This window comes from Elephantulus edwardii, unplaced genomic scaffold (assembly GCF_000299155.1).
Source record: "Elephantulus edwardii isolate Elephantulus edwardi_28Jun2011 unplaced genomic scaffold, EleEdw1.0 scaffold00298, whole genome shotgun sequence".
NCBI classification, from domain to species: Eukaryota; Metazoa; Chordata; class Mammalia; order Macroscelidea; family Macroscelididae; genus Elephantulus; species Elephantulus edwardii.
In genome coordinates, this window is record NW_006400048.1 from 2636501 (window position 1) to 2655037 (window position 18537).

At 39.6% G+C, this 18537-nt stretch overlaps 2 pseudogenes; one reads left to right on the forward strand and one right to left on the reverse strand.

Annotated features, from left to right (window-relative positions):
* Positions 1–2467: 2467 nt before the first annotated feature.
* Positions 2468–6448, reverse strand: LOC102865252 (annotated as a pseudogene).
* Positions 6449–11438: 4990 nt separating this feature from the next.
* Positions 11439–18210, forward strand: LOC102865652 (annotated as a pseudogene).
* The last annotated feature ends 327 nt before the right edge of the window (positions 18211–18537 follow it).

An 18537-nucleotide genomic window follows, 5' to 3' on the forward strand; every position in this document is an offset into this window, starting at 1 on the left:
TTATCAGCCTATTGGGAATAAATCTCAGTGGTAATTATATGAAATAATGACAACATCAAATATAGTGCATGGTGCAGGATAGGTTTCATACAAATGCTACTTTCCTCCTGTATTTTATGAAAATATAGTTTTACTATAATAATAATGCTATCACTTAGTACGCATGCTATACTTTGCCATCTACAATATCACTTGGATTTGAGAGGGACTGGATTGGAATATTTTCTTTTTTACCTTTCGTAGCTGAGTAACTTTGAAGGAGATATTTAACATCTTTGCAACTCATTTGCTTCCTTTAAAATAAAACAAGGAGAGTGATGAAATTTACCTGAAAGGATCATAGGATACACAGTGTGAACGTAAACTGTTTACCACAGTGCTTGGCACATATTCACTCACTCACTCACTTCTATTGAGTCAAACCCCACTCATAGCTAGCTGCTCCTCCTTAGCGTTCAGAGGCAACTAATAGCATGAGTGGAGATTGCCCATCTTTTTCTTAAGAGGCATATATTAAGAACTTAAAAATGGTTTAGACCCTTGGTAAGTAGTCCCTGAAATTGACAGAAGTGGAGCACAAAACAAAGCCTTCTGACTTTGGCTTATTTTGTGTAAAGCACTTTGTGTAAAGCACTCTGCTTGGCCTTAGGGCCTTAAAGCACGGATGAGATAAACCTTCAGCTTCTGTTTTAAGGAATTCAGTGGGGCTTAGAGACAAGGAGTGTTCAGGAAACAATAGTATTAAGATCTGGGTCACAGAATTTTGTGGGTGGAGGGAAGAAGTGAAGAAATTAGGAAGGATCCAGTGCAGACCTGAAAAGATGGGTGACAGTGGGTACAGATCAATTATGATTCTTTTTTTTTAAAAAAAATTTAGGTTGTTTATTTTTCATTTCAATGAACATCTTCAGAGATTTTGGGATTCCATTCATTCTTGTTGCACCCTTCTCCCCGCAGAAACCCCTCCCCCCCCTTTGCTCCTCTCCTTGAAAAGCAAAAGAAAAACTCCCTCATTGGTACACAATCCCCCCCACACCTCCCCAAACCCCACCCTCAAATATAATCCACTCTGCAACCCTCATTGCATACTCCTACAATAAAAATAATGCCCTAAAATATAATTCTTTTAGACTATTCTCTCCCCCATAGACTTCAATGCCGTAAACATATTTTATCCAGTTTTTCTCAGTCTATGATTCATTTTATAAAACACAATGTGTGGAAATGATCATATGAAACAAAATGTGAATGAAGGAATGTATGAAACACAATGTATAAGAAAGTAAAGAATTTTGTATGCAACCAATATAAAATTAAAAAAATAACGTATCATGCTTGATTTTAAAAGAAAAAAAAGATTTACAGACCTTGAACACCTTAAACTGTTTGAACTTCATTCTCTCTGAAATCAGGGAAGGATCACTGTGAGTTTGAACAGACAGTTGTCTGTGGCAGGAGGGGGTAAATTAGGTCTTGTTTGCTGTCTTCCTTTTCCTTTGCTGCTTCTCTCCAATGTTGTGAAATCCCTTTTCTCATGGATTTATGTAAAATCACCACAGTCAGTTGAGTCCGTATATTTTATTGATTCTATTTAAATTCGGCTACTATTTAATATTGAGAACATCTAAAAAGAACATTTTGAGGGACTTGAAAAATCCAATTGGTATCTTAGTAGTTTGATTTGTAGGAAACAGAAGAAGATAGTATTTCAAATAGAGTGCTTTTAAATGAGCCATCATTGCTTTCTTGTATAGGCAGTAGATAGGCTGGGATTGGGGCCCTGCTAACTCTCTGATTAGGTAGGAGTTGTGTTCTGTATTGGTTAGGAAAGGCTCAGTTGCATGTGGCAGATAACCCAAAATAATAATGGCTTAAACAAGATAGAAGTTATTTTTTTTTCTCATGAAAAAGACATATGATGGGAGATTGCTCACAACCAATGAGTGGCTTCATGGGATCTTCAGGAAGCCAGATACCTTTTATTTCTCTGTTCTACCATCTTTAAGTGACCTGAGGTGGACTAGTGGTAAGAAGCTGTGCTGAATCAGCTGCCACCAGTTGTTGCGTGGGTGAAGGAGGGTAAACTCCTGTGTGATTAACTGCTTCTGAAAACCTGTTGGAGGGTCAGTTCTGACTATAGTACACAACAAGAACAATGACCACTTTTCTTTTGCTTTTCAAGGAGAGGAGCAAACGGGGGGGGGGGGGGGGGGAGGAGTTTGTGTGGGGAGAAGGGTGCAACAATGAATGAATGGAATTCCAAAATATCTGTAAATGTTCATTGAAATGAAAAATAAACAAACTAAATTAATTAAGAAAAAAAATTTTTTAAAAGCCTCTCAAACTTCACCATTTATACCTCTTTCACTTTGTAGGAAGAAGAAAGGAGAGAAGAATTCTTATTTATTTATTATTTTAGGGGCATTTCCTCCACATTACACTTTTGCCAGATAATACTAAGATTTGGTTACATGGTCATATCTGCCTGCAAAGAAAGGAGAGAAATTTATTTTTTATTTCAAGAACTTAGGTATCAAAACTTAGTGTCCACACCCCTGTCCCCCAGATATATAAAATACACTTATCAGGCATGATGTCTCAAAGACTTAGAAGTCATTTCCCCAAAGTTTAGTCAAGGGTCAGTCTCCCTGAAGAACTGTGGAATGTGCAGTTCAACTTTTTTACTCCACACGTGTCCCAAATCAGATTCCTACAACAAAGCCAGGCCTAGAATGTTCAGTAAGGAATGAGTTGACTTGTCTCTGGCAGATGTAGGTCTAGAGTGGTCATCTCTTGGCTTCTGCCCAATACAGCATTGACATTAGGAATATGATCTAGACTAGAATAGAGGCAGCATTCCCTAGAAACTTGCATCCTTGGGGATGGCAGCCAGCAGATGCAGAACTTTCATGTTTACTCTTTGATTCACTTTTGACACCAGCCTATGCAGATGCCAGCCATCTTAATCAGGTGATGCCATGCTTTGTTCCCAACCCTCCCCTGGCCCCACACTCTGACATGTGCCAGCTTTCCCCAAAAGCTTGCAGCCTTGGGACCAACAGCCAGCAGAACTCTCACTTTTGCTCTTTGCTCCACTTTGGGGAACAGAACACCAAAATTCAGGATCCAGGCAAGACATCGCTTTTGCCTAGAACATCATCCTGCTATGCCAGCATGCGTCTTAGCTGGAAAACTCCAGCAATTAGCAGCTACAGGAATATGGTCCTGGAGCAGAAGATTGGAGACAAAGTCCTTCATCCAGAACTGACAGAAAAAGTGATGAAGAGAGTATGAGAAACTGGCTGCACCACTCTGCAGACTCTGCAGACCAAGGACAATAGACTCAAGGAGAGAGGGCTGCAATCAGAAAAAACCCCAAACAAACTCAAGCCTTCCAGCTCAGAAAATACAGCCGTGGGACCAGAGAGGGAGGAACAAAAGCAGTAGGCCCTCCAGATCTAGAAAACTTTGACACTCAGCCAAGGTCGTCAGACCAAGGACTTTCTAGGGCCCCAGGCAAGAAAAACTCCATCATAACAATGACATAGAAGAAGCAGAATACCTCACACCCACACAAAACAAAAGCAGGATGTCACCACAAAAAAGGGGGGAATGGTCTGGTGTGAAAAAAAAAGTATATATATGAAGTTTATGAACTTTGTATGTAAACCAGTATTAAATTTTTTTAAAAGTAATCATAACACAGAGTCAATGGATTTCATAAAACCAGAATGTCTGATGAAACTTTCTGACACAGAATTCAAAAGAACAAAACAAAAGATCAAATGTTTTCAATAGATGAAAGAAAAATTAGAAGAATTTAAGGGTTCTACAAGCAAAAGCCAAGAGGAACTTAAAACAAGACAATGCAGAAAAACAACAACAACAATGAGACATTACAACACTAGAGAAACAGGAAACCACCTACCAGAATATGAGTGTCTGAGAAGCTGTTAACATGTTGGAGAGACAAATAAGCAGAGCTGAAGCAATGGAGCACAGATTCTGTGAAATAGAAGATAAAGCTCTCAGCATTGATCTGCTAAAGCTAAAACGAGAATAAAAAAGAAGGAAAATGAAGAAAGCCTAAGAATATTGTGGGGCATCATCAAGAGGAAAAATATACACATAATTGGAATTCCAGAACAAGAGGAAGCAAAAAAAGACACTGAGAAAATAGTGAAAGAATTACTAGAGGAAAACTTTCCAGGTATTATAAAGAATGAGAAAATTTACATACCAGAAGCTAAACAAACCCCATGCAGAATAGACCTCAAAACAAGAACACAAAAGACATTATTGCCAATGTCAAATGGATCTTGGCAGAAAACAAAGAATACCAGAGAAATGTCTATGTGTGTTTCATTGACTATATAAAAGTATTCAACTGTGTGAATTACTACAAATTGTGGCAAACCTTGAGGAAAATGGGAATACCAGAATACTTACTGTGCTCATGTGAAATCTGTACTCAGACCAAAGCCAGAAATCAAGGAAACACTGCATGGTTCAAAATCAGGAAAGGAATGTGTCTTTTAAATGTATATGCAGAACAGATCATTCAGAAGGCTGGACTTTATACACAAGAATGTGGCATCAGTATTGGGGGAAGACTCATCAACAACCTATGTTATGCAGATGACACTACCTTGCTTGCTGAAATTGAGGAGAACATGAAGTGCTTGCAGAAGGTCAAGGACTGGTCTTCAACATGAATTGAAGCTCAACATCAAGAAGACAAAGATTCTCACCATGGGGTCAATTGGCAGCACCATGATAGATGGAGAAGAGATTGAGGTTGTTAATAATTATAGCTTGCTTGACTCTACAATCAACATTCTTGGCACCAGCAGTCAGGAAATAAAAAGACAAATTCCATTGGGAAAATATCCTGCCAGGGACCTCTCCAGAGTACTGAGAAGTGATGATGTCAGTCTAGAGACTAAGGAGTGCTTGATCAGGGCCATGGTTTTCACAATTACTTGCTATGCATCAGAGAGCTGGACAATGACTAAGGATGACAGGAGAAGAATTGATGCCTTTGAGTTGTTGTGGTGCTGGAGATGAGTCTTGAACATACCACGGACTGCCAAGAAAACAAATAGGTCTGTTTTGGAGAGGGTGAAACCAAGTTTCTCCTCGGAGGCAAGAATTTTGAAGCTCTGTCTCACATACTTTGCGCGTGTAGCCAGCAGGGACCAATTCTTGGAGAAGGACATCATGCTCAGAAGAGTGGATGGACAGCACAGGAGAGGAAGACCCCAGATGAGATGGATTGATTCAGTGATTGGAGTAATGGGGGTCGGTGTTTCGGAGACAGTGAGATTGACACAGGATAGAGCAGGATTTAGAGCTGTTGTACATAAAAGGTCGCTATGAGTTGCAGGTAACTCGATGGCACATAACAACAACAACAACAACATAGCTGTGATCATAAGCTACCCTGCTTGTTCCTGCTACAGAATTCAAGAAGAGCTTCACATATCTGTGTTGTATATTAGCTTTATCTTTTGCCATAGCTGCCACAGCATCTTCATGCATAACACTACATCAGTCTCACCATTAACTGCCATCGAGTCCAGTTTCAATGTGTACTCTCATGAGGTTAAGCGGGGAGAAAAAAAAATGTAACTATAATTTTCATTGCCCTCGTGTGTACACAATACCCTGTGATACTCTGAAAATTAGACCCACCATCTCCACATCTATGATCAGACATTCCTGAAAAATAGTAATTGAGATCTCTTCCAAATTTAGACCCAAAGCCATACCCATCATTATAACCATCATATTCACCATACCCTCCACCATAGATATCTTGCCTCATCCTTTGATACTTAGCTCCTCTACCAAGCCCCTGGCCTATCATAGGGACCTGGCTGCTGCATAGTCAGGAGCTTTTGAAGGGGATTATAGGGGGTTCGTACTTCAGTTTAGCTACTCTTGAAAATTTCAATGTACCTGTGTCCTATTCTTTACTTGTGTTTCTTTAAGGCGTTTTCCATTAAACTGCACAAAGGTCTTCCCTATGCTCCGCCCTGAAAATCCACTAGCAATGTCATCCCATTTGGTACAATTTCCAACCCTGAAAAGAACTGAACAATTTCTTCCTTGCTACAGCCAAATGAGAATCCTCTAAGAAGGATGAAGCCATAGTTGGCAGTATCAGGGCTATGCGGACCTGTATGCTTCAACACCCAATCCATTTCAACACTGTAGGACTTGAATACTTCTCCATATCTGTGTTCCATGGTTTCTCTGCCCTTCTTCAAAGTCAATTTCACATCATCTTCAGATTAAAGTTGGGCAAATGCTTCACCACTTGGTCTGCCTTTTTGGTATAGAGGAAATGAATACCTGATGTGTCATTTTGGATTTTATAATCAGAGAAGAAGCACATTACTTCATCGGCTGAGCAGGACCAGGGTAGACCCCTGACCTTTACCATGAACCGCCCCCCCCCCCCCCACGCATTCCATGCTCTGCATCGTGGTGACTCTTGAAATCTTGGTGGCAAGCTAGGCTCAGTGTAATTTCAATATGGCTCTAATGATATTGGGATATTTAAATGTTATTCCTTCAAATGGATGTTCATAGGGTTTTCAAAGTCCTGTTAAGAAGTGGATAGTCAATTCTGCTTCCTAGTCTGTCTTAATCTTGGAGCTTTATTAAAACCTTCCCATCATGACTCACTCTTGTGGCATTTGACACACCAGTGGCACAGCTTTCAGTATCACAGTAATCCACCAGTTATCTCAGTACAGCAAAATGACGGTCAAGTGCTGTTCCAATTAGAACAATGTTCTCTCCAAACACAATTTAGTTTGTAACTCTAATAACAAATCAGTCTTCACACTTTCTGTTTCAGACAAGAAGCTCCCAATAAGAGACTCTCAGACAGGACCCAACTGGCTTTTAAACACAAAGGCCCTACCCACCAGATCCTGATTGGTTTAGACAAGAGGCTTCCATCCCACAGATGATTGTTAACTCAATTAAAGCAATCAGACAGCTCACACCAATTGCTAATTAAATAAATATCATCAACAGCTTAATTAAATCAAAACAACCAATCAACTTACACCTGATTGTTAATTAAATCAAGACAACTTACCCTCAGGAATTTATCTGCTTCAGACAAGAACCTCTAAACAAGGTGCATGTGTCTTAGTCCCATCCCCTACCACACCCTGCCAGCATCCCAATCTGTTCCCTCTCCTTACCCCACCAGCACCCCACTTCCCCTTCCTCAGCCGACTCTGGTTCTGTTCAACTCTGCCTGTTTCCTCTCCACTCCCCTGTGATGCCCTCCGGGATCTGCCCAGAGCAATGCGGCCAAGCTCTAGGAAAGACATCATGCTTGGAATGGTGGAGAGACACAGCACAGAAGAAGAAGATTCTGCATTATATTGATTGACACAGTAATTAGGGTAATGGGGATAGTTATGTCAGAGACAGTGAGACTGGTTAGTACAGAGCAAGGTTCAAGGCTATTGTGTCTATGAGTTGCAGATGATGACACATAACTACAACAAAACCATATAGAATAACTGTCCAGAATAAGGCTTATGTTCCAGTTCCTGTAAGTTTGCCATTTGTTGACAGAAAGAAGGGTCTGTTGGGTGGTAGTTAAGAAGAAGATCCAGGAAAGTTCTATGTCCACTACCCTTTTTCCTCTCCTACTCCTGCCAATTTCCTGCTCTCCTTACTTAGCTCTGAAATTTTGGAGAAGATTCATCCTCTGCATCAACAGAACAAGGTGTGTGTGTGTGGGGGGGTGTTGAGTGCCTCTGTCATCCCTACAATGCTTGTGCTCAGCCATCTTTTAAAAGTAATTTAAAAAAGGAAACATACAGTATATATGAAACTTGAATAGCTGCATTTTCTCTTTTCTTGTCATGCATTAGGTGATAAGGGAGCTGTCTCAACAACAAGGCTAACACCTTGATGGATTTAATGTCAGTGCATATTTCTGCAAAAAGACAACTGTCAGGAAGATGCCACCAGTGATTAGGGAGGAAGAAGCTTGAGCAAGCTGGTTGGGGCTAAGGATGCTGATGGTTGTATTAACAACAGCTCAGTGGGTGGTCTTAACACCTCTACTCAATTCTAGCATCCCAGACCCCAGGCTTTCTATAGGGTGACTTAGTGTCCAACCAACTCTCTTAGGGGTTGGGAGGTCTGGGAGTGGGTGAGTCATCTTCTGGAAAATGGAGGTAGACAAGAGATAAATGTACTTGAGTGTTCAAGGTGGCAGAGGAACCTATAATCTCATTTTTGTTCCTAGTGCAAGTCCTTCTTTGAAGCAGAGGAATGGACATTAGTGTCATTTCTCACTTCTACTCTTAAACCAACCCAGAATATAATATGAAGAGGTCCTGCTGTAAGCATCCTAGTGTTAAATGTCAAGTGAAAAACAGATAGGAGATCAAGACAACTAGAAGGAAAGACTCTGTTCTTCCAGCTACTCCATTAAGCTTATGTTCTCTCATGTCTTTTCCCTCAGTCTGTCTAGGATGTGATTGGTTATATTCCACTGCCTTTTCCTTATCATTCCTGCCCAACCTTCCTATTTTGTATCTCTTTGAGCTTTGAATATCGAGAGGACTGATAAATTGATCTTATGTGCTTGTTGTAGAACAATCAATGTGTATTTTAAAAAAAGCAAATAAACTTTTGTTACAAGACTTGTCTGAGATGAAATTACCAAATGTTTGTTCCCAGTCTGTAGGTTTTCTTTTCACCCAGTTGGGAAAAGGTTTTGATGTGCACAGGGATTTTTTTTCTTAGATTGTACATTTCTGGTTGTATTTGGCAGACTTTTTATACCTTGGGCTAGCACTTCTAAGCTTGATCCCAGTTTGTCTCTTATGAATGTTATGGTTTGGGGCTTTACACTCAGGTCTCTGATCCACCTTGAGTAGGTTTTTGTGTCTGATGTGAAATGTGAATTCTGTTTCAGCTTTCTGCAGGTGGAAGTCCAGTTTTGCCAGCACCATTTGTTGAAGAGATTATTTCCCCATTCGATAGCTTTGATTTCCTTGTTGAATATCAGTTGACCATAGATACCTGGGTCTAATTCTGGTTTGTCAACTAGTTGGGGGAAAAAGCACAAAAAATATACAATTATATATATATAACAGTTATTTAAAGACTGCTCCCCCCCCCAAGAAAAATCCCCCAAACAAAAAAAAAAGCAAATAAATTTTACTGAGGGAGATGGAGGGAAACATCCATAATCACAGAGTGAAAGTTACCAATATGCCATACCACAAAAGGGAAGCATTAATCTATCAGGCTCTGTTGTTGTTTTGTGGCATTGAGTTGGAACTGACCTATAGCTGACTCTCCACTGGGTTTTCAGAAGGCAGTGAATCACATGGGAAGACACTGCCCATCCTTTTCCTGTGGAGCAGCTGGTGATTCGAATTCCATGCCTTCAGGACCGTAGCACAGTTTCTTACCGCCAGAGCTCCCACTAAAGGTAATACAATTCATAATTGGCTAAAAGACTAGGAGAGGAGTTAAAGGCTTGATATCTAGAAGCAAGGGGTTGGCAGTATAAACTCATACCACCTAAGTGGGAATACATGATTGGTCAAAGGTGCATGACATTCATTTCATTACAGAGTGGTACATGGCTTTTTTTTCTGGTAACTCATTGTTGTTTTTATGCACCAACCAAGTCAGAACCAACTCATATATTACCCTCAAGAGGGTTTTCAGAGACAATTAATCACATAGGAGGAGATTACTCATCTTTCTCCTTTGGAACATCTTGTATATTTGAACTATTCACCTTGGCTTTGAAAGTGCAAATCCATATGACATTATTTCCTCAATAAAATGTCAGTTTTAGGGGGTCCATTATAAAGATTATGATATCACTTTATCTTCAAATCCTTAAAACACTCTTTCTCACTTTACGTTGGCTTGATTATAAATGGTAAATGCCATTTGGGAGTATATTAGCTATTCTAGTCTTCCAGACCCTAGAGAAAAGGAATGCCTTCTATGGAGTATATGACCAGATTAACATCAAGGATAAAGGGACTTCCATTTAGAAGGCAGCTTTAAAATATCCTTCATGGATTCCAGCCTCATGTCAAGACTTGAGAATGAACTTAAAGCTTTGTTTTTTTGACAGCCTGCGTACACCAGGGATGTGTCCTGTCTCCATACCTTTCCAACTTGTATGCAGAACATATTATCTGGGAGGCTGGAAACTATTAGGAGGAATGTGGGGTCAAGATTGGTGGAAGAGGTATCAACAATCTGCAATATGCAGATGACACAACCCTGCTTGCTGAAACTGAGGAGGACCTGAAGCGCTTGCTGCAGAGGGCCAAGGACTGCAGCCTCCAATACGGATTGAGGTACAATGTCAAGAAGACAAAGATTCTCACAACTGGTCCAATTGGCAGCATCAGGATGGATGATGAAGAGATTGAGATTGTTCACAGCTTTAGTTTGCTTGGATCCACAGTCAACATTCTTGGCACCAGTAGCCAGGAAATGAAAAGACGTATTGCCATGGGAAAGTCTGCTGTTAGTGACCTCTCCAAAGTACTGAAGAGGAATGGTGTCTCTCTGGAGACCAAGGTGCATCTGATACAGGCCATGGTCTTTGCTATCACTTGTTATGCATCAGAGAGTTGGACAGTGACTAAGGAAGATAGAAGGAGAATTGATGCCTTTGAGCTGTGGTGCTGGAGAAAAAAGTATTGAGGGTACCATGGACTGCTAGGAAAACAAACAGATTGATCCTGGAAAGGGTCCTTGGAGGCAAGGATTCTAAGGCTCCGTCTAACATACTTTGGACAGGTTGTAAGGAGGGACTGGCCCTTGGAGAGGGACATCATAATTGGTAGTGTGGAAGGACAGCACAGGAGGGGAAGGCCCTCTATGAGGTGGATTGATTCAGTGACTGGGGTAACTGGGATGGGTGTATCGGAGATGGTGTGATTGGCACAGGACAGAGCAGAGTTTAAGGCTGTTGTACACAGGGTTGCTATGAGTCGCAAGCGACTCGACGACACATAACAACAACAACAACAACAACAACTTACAAACCAGAAGTCTTTGATTTTAGACCCTCATACACAGTATACAAGATAGTCACAAAGTTACGTTTTTGTAAATACGTTGTGTAAGATATCAGGCTGCTAATTGTGAGTTTGGTAGTTTGAATCCATCAGGTGCTATAAAGGAAAAAAGATGAGCAGTCTCCTCTGGTAAAGATTTACAGCCTTGGGAACATGATGGAGCATTGCTATGGGTTGGAATAAATTTGAAGAAAGTTAGTTTGCATTTCATTTGAACATTTCAGGAGCAGATCATCTTGTAAAGAGCATGAATAAGAAAAAGGAATCATTGAAAATGTATATTAAAGACCATCTTACAGAACATAGTAGAGCCTTCTGGACAGAGTGGGAGTAATGGATGGGGGAGAAAATCGTAAAAATGACCAGACTTTTTGGTATAATAGAAACTGGTGAGACCCTCAAATTACTAAACTCAACCCTGTTATTCAATGTTCAGCTGCACAAAAAACATATTTCTAAGAGGAACAAATACCACTGAGGAGGCATTCACTCCTTAGGGTTATCAACTACACAAAATCATTGATATAGCACAAACATGGTATAAATCATTGAATGGAAAAACAAACTGCTTGGTAAACTTTTACTCAAGTTGTGATAACATTTTACATTCCCAAAATTTGAAGTCATGTGTTAAGTGCCCTTGAGGATGTCTCTTTTACAGACTGCTGCTGGTAGTATTATTGTTGTTATGTGCATAGAGCTGTCTGAGACTCATAGCGACCCTATGTACAATAGCTCTAAACCCAGCCCTATCCTGGGCCAGTCTCACTGATTCTGATACACCTAACTTTGTCCCAGTTACCACGCCAATCCATTTTATCCAGGGTATTCTTCACCTCTGCTCTCCCTCTACCCTTCCAAGCATGATATGGGAGATAGAACTTCAGCATTTAACTCCAAGGAGAAACTTGGTTTTAACCTCTCCAGGACAGGCCTGTTTGTTCTGTTGGCAGTCCATGGTATGTTAAAGACTCTTCTCCAGCATTACAACTGAAAGACAATTCTTCTTCTGTCATCCTTAGTCATTGTCCAAGTCTCTGATGCATATCAAATAATTGCAAAGACCATGGCCTGGAACAGGTGCACCTTAGCCTCTAGACAGATATGATTGCTCTTTAGCACTCTGCAGGGGTCCCTGACAGCAGATTTCCCCAGTGCAATTCATCTTTTGATTGCCTGACTGCTGGTGCCAAGAGTGTTGATTGTGGAGCAGAGCAAGCTGAAATTGTTAACAAGCTCAATCTCTTTTCCATCCATCATGGTCCTGCCAATTGAACTAGTAGTGAGATTCTTTGTCTTCTTAATGTTGAGCTTCAATCCATACTGAAGACTACAGTTCTTGACCTTCTGTGTCAAACATTTTAGGTTCTCCTCAAACAAGGCTGTGTCATCTGCATATCACAGGTTTTTAATGAGTCTTTCTTCAATCCTGATGTCATACTCCTCATAAAGTCCAGTCTCCATAATGATCTGTTCCACAGATTCGAAAGTTATGGAGACAGGATGCATCCCTGATGCACAACCTTTCTGGTTTTGAACCATGTAGGTTTCTGATTTTGTGAAACAACATACTCTCAAGAGGCAATGGTGTTAAAAAAGGAAGTTCAAGCTGCTCTGAAAGAATTGGCAAATGGCAAGTCCCCAGGTGGCGCTATATGTTGGTCCAAATCTTTGGAAAAGAATTTTGTGTTAATTAATAAGTGGGAAAGAATCTCATGCAAGAATGGTGAAGTCTTCCACTACCAAAAAAAAGGTTGACAGTTGGAAACTACCTAGAGATGTCAGGGAGAAAGGCCTGGAGATCTGCTTTGAAAGGTCATAGTCATGATTATCCTAGAAATGCAATTATGCCCTCCAATGTATAAGGCTACCGTCTATTGGAATTTTCTTGATGACAAATAATTTGAGTTTGTTTTTTTTAAATAAACTCTCTTTTTCATTACTGTCTTATCTAAAGGGACTCATAGACAACCCACCATTGCGTATCTGAGGTTGTAAAGACCACAGGAGGAGATTGCTTGTGTTTCTCCCAAGGTTCAATCCACAAGAGAAGCCTTTGAGTTAGGAGCATAGTTTCCTATAGATGTGGATACAAATTTTCCCTTTGGAAAAAAGGCAGTATCGTACAACTGGGCAATTTGACCATGAAGTATTTGTCCAGGAGTAATTCTTTTAATTAATTTTAATGAAAGTTTACAGAGATTTAGGGTTTTCAATAATTCATTGTTGCACTTTTCTCTCTGCTCACTGCCTCCTGCCCATTTCACTCTTTTCCTTGAAAAGTAAAAGAAAAATTCTTTCATTGTTACACACTATCTCCCTCCAAGTCCACTTTACTGTGAAGTTTTCATTCTGGACTCATGTCATGACAATAATACCCAATCATATATTCCTTTTAAACTGTTCTCTCCCTCATCTGTTTCAAAGCAGTAGAAGTCATTTCCTCCCCTCCTTCTTTGTCTTCCCTCAACCCTGATATCAGTCTCATTTTACAACAGTGGCCTTATGCAATGTTTGCTCTTTTGTGACTGAGATATTTCACTGAACATAATGTATTCCAGGGTCATCCATTTTGCATAATATTTTGTGAGTTCCTTGTTTTTCAATGCTACATAGTATTCCTTTGTGTGAATATACCAGAGCTTCTTTTTCCATTTGTTTTTTGATGGCCCCTTGAGTTGTTTCCTACTCTATGCTATTGTGAATAAAGCCACAGTAAACATGGGTGTGCATATATCTGCTTGGGTGGCTGTTATGATTTCTTTAGGGCAAATTCCCAGTAGTGGAATTGCTGGGTCAAATGATATTTCTATTTGCAACTTTTTGAGAAAGTGCCATACAGCCTTCCATAGTGGTTGCACCATTTTAAACTCCCACCAATAAGGGTTCCAGTGTCTCCAAAACCTCATCTGCATTTGATGTTTGCTGTTCTGTTAAATTTTTCTATTCTTATTGGGGTAAGATTATATCTCATAGTTGTTTTGATTTGCATCTTTCCTAGAGCTAAGGGATTTTGAACATTTCTTAAGTGTTTGTTTGCAATCTGAATGTCTTCTTGGTGAAGTGTCTGTTCATATCCTGTGCCCATTTTTCAATTGGATTGTTTACCTTTACCTTGTTGTGGTGCTCGTGTATTTTATAAAGCCTAGATATAAGTGATTTGTCTGACATGTCTTTACCAAATATTTCTTTCCCCGTCTGTGGCTTCCTGTTTTTACCCTGTTGGAGAAGTTTTTGGATGTACATGGGGATTTGATTCTTAGAAGATCCCATCCATTTATTTTATTCTCTCCTGGTTGTAGATTTTCTAGGATTCTTGGAAGACTATGTTGTGGATTAGGACTTCAAGAGTTCTTCCAAGATTTTCTTTAATGAAGTTTATAGTCCTTGGTTTTAGTTCTATATCCATAATCCACTTTAAATTGGTTTTTGTGTATGGAGTGAAGTGTGGATCTTGTTTGAGTTTTTTGCAGATAGTTTTCCAATTTTACCAGCACCATTTGTTTAAAAGGCTGTCGTTTCTCCACTTAACTGATTTCATCTCCTTGTCAAAAATCAGTTGACCATAGGTAGATGCGCTGATTTCTGGATTCTCAATTCTATTCCACTGATCTACGTGTCTGTCATTGTACCAGTACCATACTGTCTTGGCCACCACAGCAATGTAGTAGGATTTGAAATCAGGAAGTGATATGCCTCCTACCTTGTTTCTCTTTTCAAGGAGTGATTTGCTCATTCTGGGCCTCTTTCCATTACAAATGAAACTGGACATTGCCTTTTCCATCTTGTTGAAGAATGAGATTGGTATTTGTATTGGGATTGCGTTGAATGTGTAAATTGTCTTTGGTAGTATTGCCATTTTCATAATATTGAGTCTTACTATCTATGAGCAAGGGATAGTCTTCTACCTCTCTAGGTTTCTTTTTGATTCTTGTAATAATGTTTTGTAATTTTCTTTAAATAGATTCTTTGGGCTTCTGGTTAGGTTTACTCCTAAGTATTTAATCTTGTGTTAACTATTGTGAAGCATATTGTTTTTCTCAGGTGCAGTTCTGTATTCTCTTTGTCACTGTAGAGAAATCCAATTGATTTTTGTATGTTGATCTTGTATCCTGCTACTTTGCTGAATTGGTCAACTATGTCCAGTAGATTTCTTGCTGAGTCTTTAGGGTTTTCTAAATTTACTATCATAACATCTGCATAGAGAGATAATTTTTCCTCCTCTTTGCCAATTTGGATACCTCTTATTTCCTTTTCTTACCTTATTGCTATTGCTAAGATTTCCAATACAATATTGAATAAGAGAGATGATAGTGGGCATCCTTGTCTAGTTCCTATGGGGAATGCCTTTAATTTCTGTCTGTTGAGAATAATATTAGCTCTTGGGTTTGCATATATACTTTTTACTATGTTGGTGAAATTCCCTTTTAATCCTATTTTGTTGAGTGTTTTAATCATGAAAGGGTGTTAGATTTTGTCAAAGGACTTTTCTGCATCAATTGATAGGATCATGTGATTCTCATTCTTTGCTTTGTTAATGTGATGAGTTACATTGATTGTTTTTCATATGTTGAACCATCTTTGCATACCTTTTTTTGAATCCCGCTTGGTCATAGTGAATTATTTCTTTGATGTATCATTGGATTCTATTGACCAAGATTTTTTTCAGGATTTTTTATCATTGTTCATGAGAGCTATTGGCCTATAGTTTTCTATTTTGGTGGTGTCTTTACTTGGCTTTGGTATCAAGTACATATTTGCTTCATAAAATGAATCTGGGAGAATTCCATTCCATCTTTTTCTATTATAGTTTATGTAGGATGGTGACAGTACTTCTCTGAATGTTTGATAAAATTTACTTGTAAAATCGTCTAGTCCAGGACTTTTTTTGGCTGGAATTTGTTTTATTATGTTTTCAATTTCTTATTTTGTAATGAGTCTGTTTAGGTGTTCAATTTCGGTTGTGTCAGTTTAGGTAGGTTGTGAATTTCTAAGTATTTATCCATTTTTCTCTAGGTTTTCATATTTGTTTGAGTATAATTCTTCATAATTTCCAGAAGAAATTCTTATATATTGTTTACAATATTTCAAAACAGTACAACAATAGAAACATTGGCAGTAGAATAACTTAAAACGTTGAGAAGTTCTATGCAGCAGCAAAAATGAATGGACTATTGCTACATGTCTCAGTACAATTTACCACTAATCTGTCAATTTGTTGTACAGTGGTGACTAACACATTTGTGGAAGTTGTACTGTGAAACTGGAAGCTATGCTACCAATATTTCTTGTATCAATAGGGCTATCATGGTTTCAGCACAACTTTCATACACATAATCCAGTTCTGAAATTGGCTGTCTTCCCCTGGGTACTCTAGAGAAACAACACCACTGAAGCTTGCATATATATGCACACACATATATACAGGCAAATATGGAGATGCAGTGTGAGGGAGAAACTTATTTCAATGAAATCGTTAATGTTCTTGTAGAGGAAAGCCTAAGGTCTACACACCAGACTTCAAGATAGGGATATCTGGGGAGGCAGGGCCTCTGATTACTGGCTTTCTAGGCTCTTGGCTTCAGAGGCTGACACATCCAGGGCTGTGTTTAAGAAGCAGAGTTGCAGACCATTGGCTTTGGAGACTCTTGTGTGTCCATGTTTACAGGCTAGCACGTCCAAAAATTTGCATTAATGGTAGAATAACTGCTACCATATTGAGAGTGATACTCAAAGGTCTTGATTATTTGCACTTAGAGTAGAATATTCACTGAGATATTAAAGTTGCCAATGTTCTGCTTTTATGCTTTCTGAAGACAGAGGTGAAGCTGGCCAGTTTTGGAGTAGCAGGCAAACCGACAGATACTCAGATAAAAAGAAACACTTTTGTGGGCACCTGGATGGGACTGGAAGTCATTAACTCAAAGGCAGACATTTGATCCCTGGGTATAATAGCCATGTTGTCTTTGTTGTGTACTGTAGAGTCCAAACCAACTCATAGCTGGCCCTCTGGATTTTCAGAGGCAATTATTTGAACAGGAGGAGACTGCCCATCCTTCTTCCATGAAGTAGCTGGTGGCCTCGAACTGCATGACTTTGAGATTATAGCACAGCTTCTTGCCACTAGGCCACCAGAACTCCCTACTACAACATAACAACCATGAAACTTGTCAAGGGGAGCCTTTTCATTCTGAGCTGTACCCTATAAAAGTTTTTTCCTCATTCCCAAGACCAACACACCAACACTGGAAGGAAACTTCAGCAAACCACTCAAGGAGTTTGTAGAGGCCTGTTTGACTAAGGAGTCAAGCTTTAGACCTACTGCTAAGGAGTTACTGAAGCACAGGTTTATATTACGTAATGCAAAGAAGACCTCTTACTTGACTTAATCCATCTACAGGTATATGTGATGGAAGGCTAAGCAGAACCATGATAACTCTAGCTCTGGAGACTCCCACATGGAAACAGATGGCCAGAGGCAGTGACTCTGGACTCTGGATCTTCACAGTCTGAGAAAAAGATACAAAGAATATTGAGAATGGAGCTGTTCAGCCATCAGAATTAGGAAGTATTAAGGTAAAAACATCACAAAGAGGTTTTTCAGTGTTTATCTACAATTATTTTTCCACCTTTTGCAGAGTTGAAGAGGAAGAGCCAGCTTTTCAGCAGGAAGTAGCTAAGAGAATACGCCGTCCCCTTTTCCTTATGACTCAGGGTGAAGTCTCTCTCAGGGAGGAGTGATAGGGAATGGCAAAGGATACACTGACAAAGAAGATTAATCAGAACTGGCTTTGACAAGCACTGTGGCATTTGGACAAGAACAAACTGGGAGGAGGGTAGAGAGAATAGTGCAACAATGAATGAGTGGAAGCCCAAAAGCTCTGTAAATGTTTATGGAAATTAATAAAATATAATTACAGGAAAAAAAAAAAAAAAAGAGGAAGAGCCAGGAATGTGGAGGTAACCTGGGTCCACAGAGGAATTTCAAGGGGCCATCTACCTAGTTGAAGAGTTGTGCCCCAGAGTTTTCAAAGCAACCATGGCCCAGTTGGTACAGCAGCTTCAGAGATATTTCCCAAGTAGTGGTGGAACCTCATCTCATTGAAATTCCTTTGGTATTTGGAGTTTGTTTTTTCCTTTTTTGTCTTCTTCATCTTCCTCCATTTTAAAAGTCAATGAGAGCCCTTTGCTGACTGTGGGGGCCATGGAGCCGGGGTCGCTCATCCAGGGGTCCACAGTTCTCTTTCTGCCGCAGCAAGATGATGTCTCCTTAACTGTGGATGGGGCCATCTCCTTCAAGCCATCAATTCATTTTTTTCCACCAATTCATTTTATAGTTTATGTTTTTTTATTTTAACCTTACTGCACATTTTCAAGGACAGTGTCATTAAAAACAGAGACCAACTCTAAAATGTGTATTTGAAATTATGAT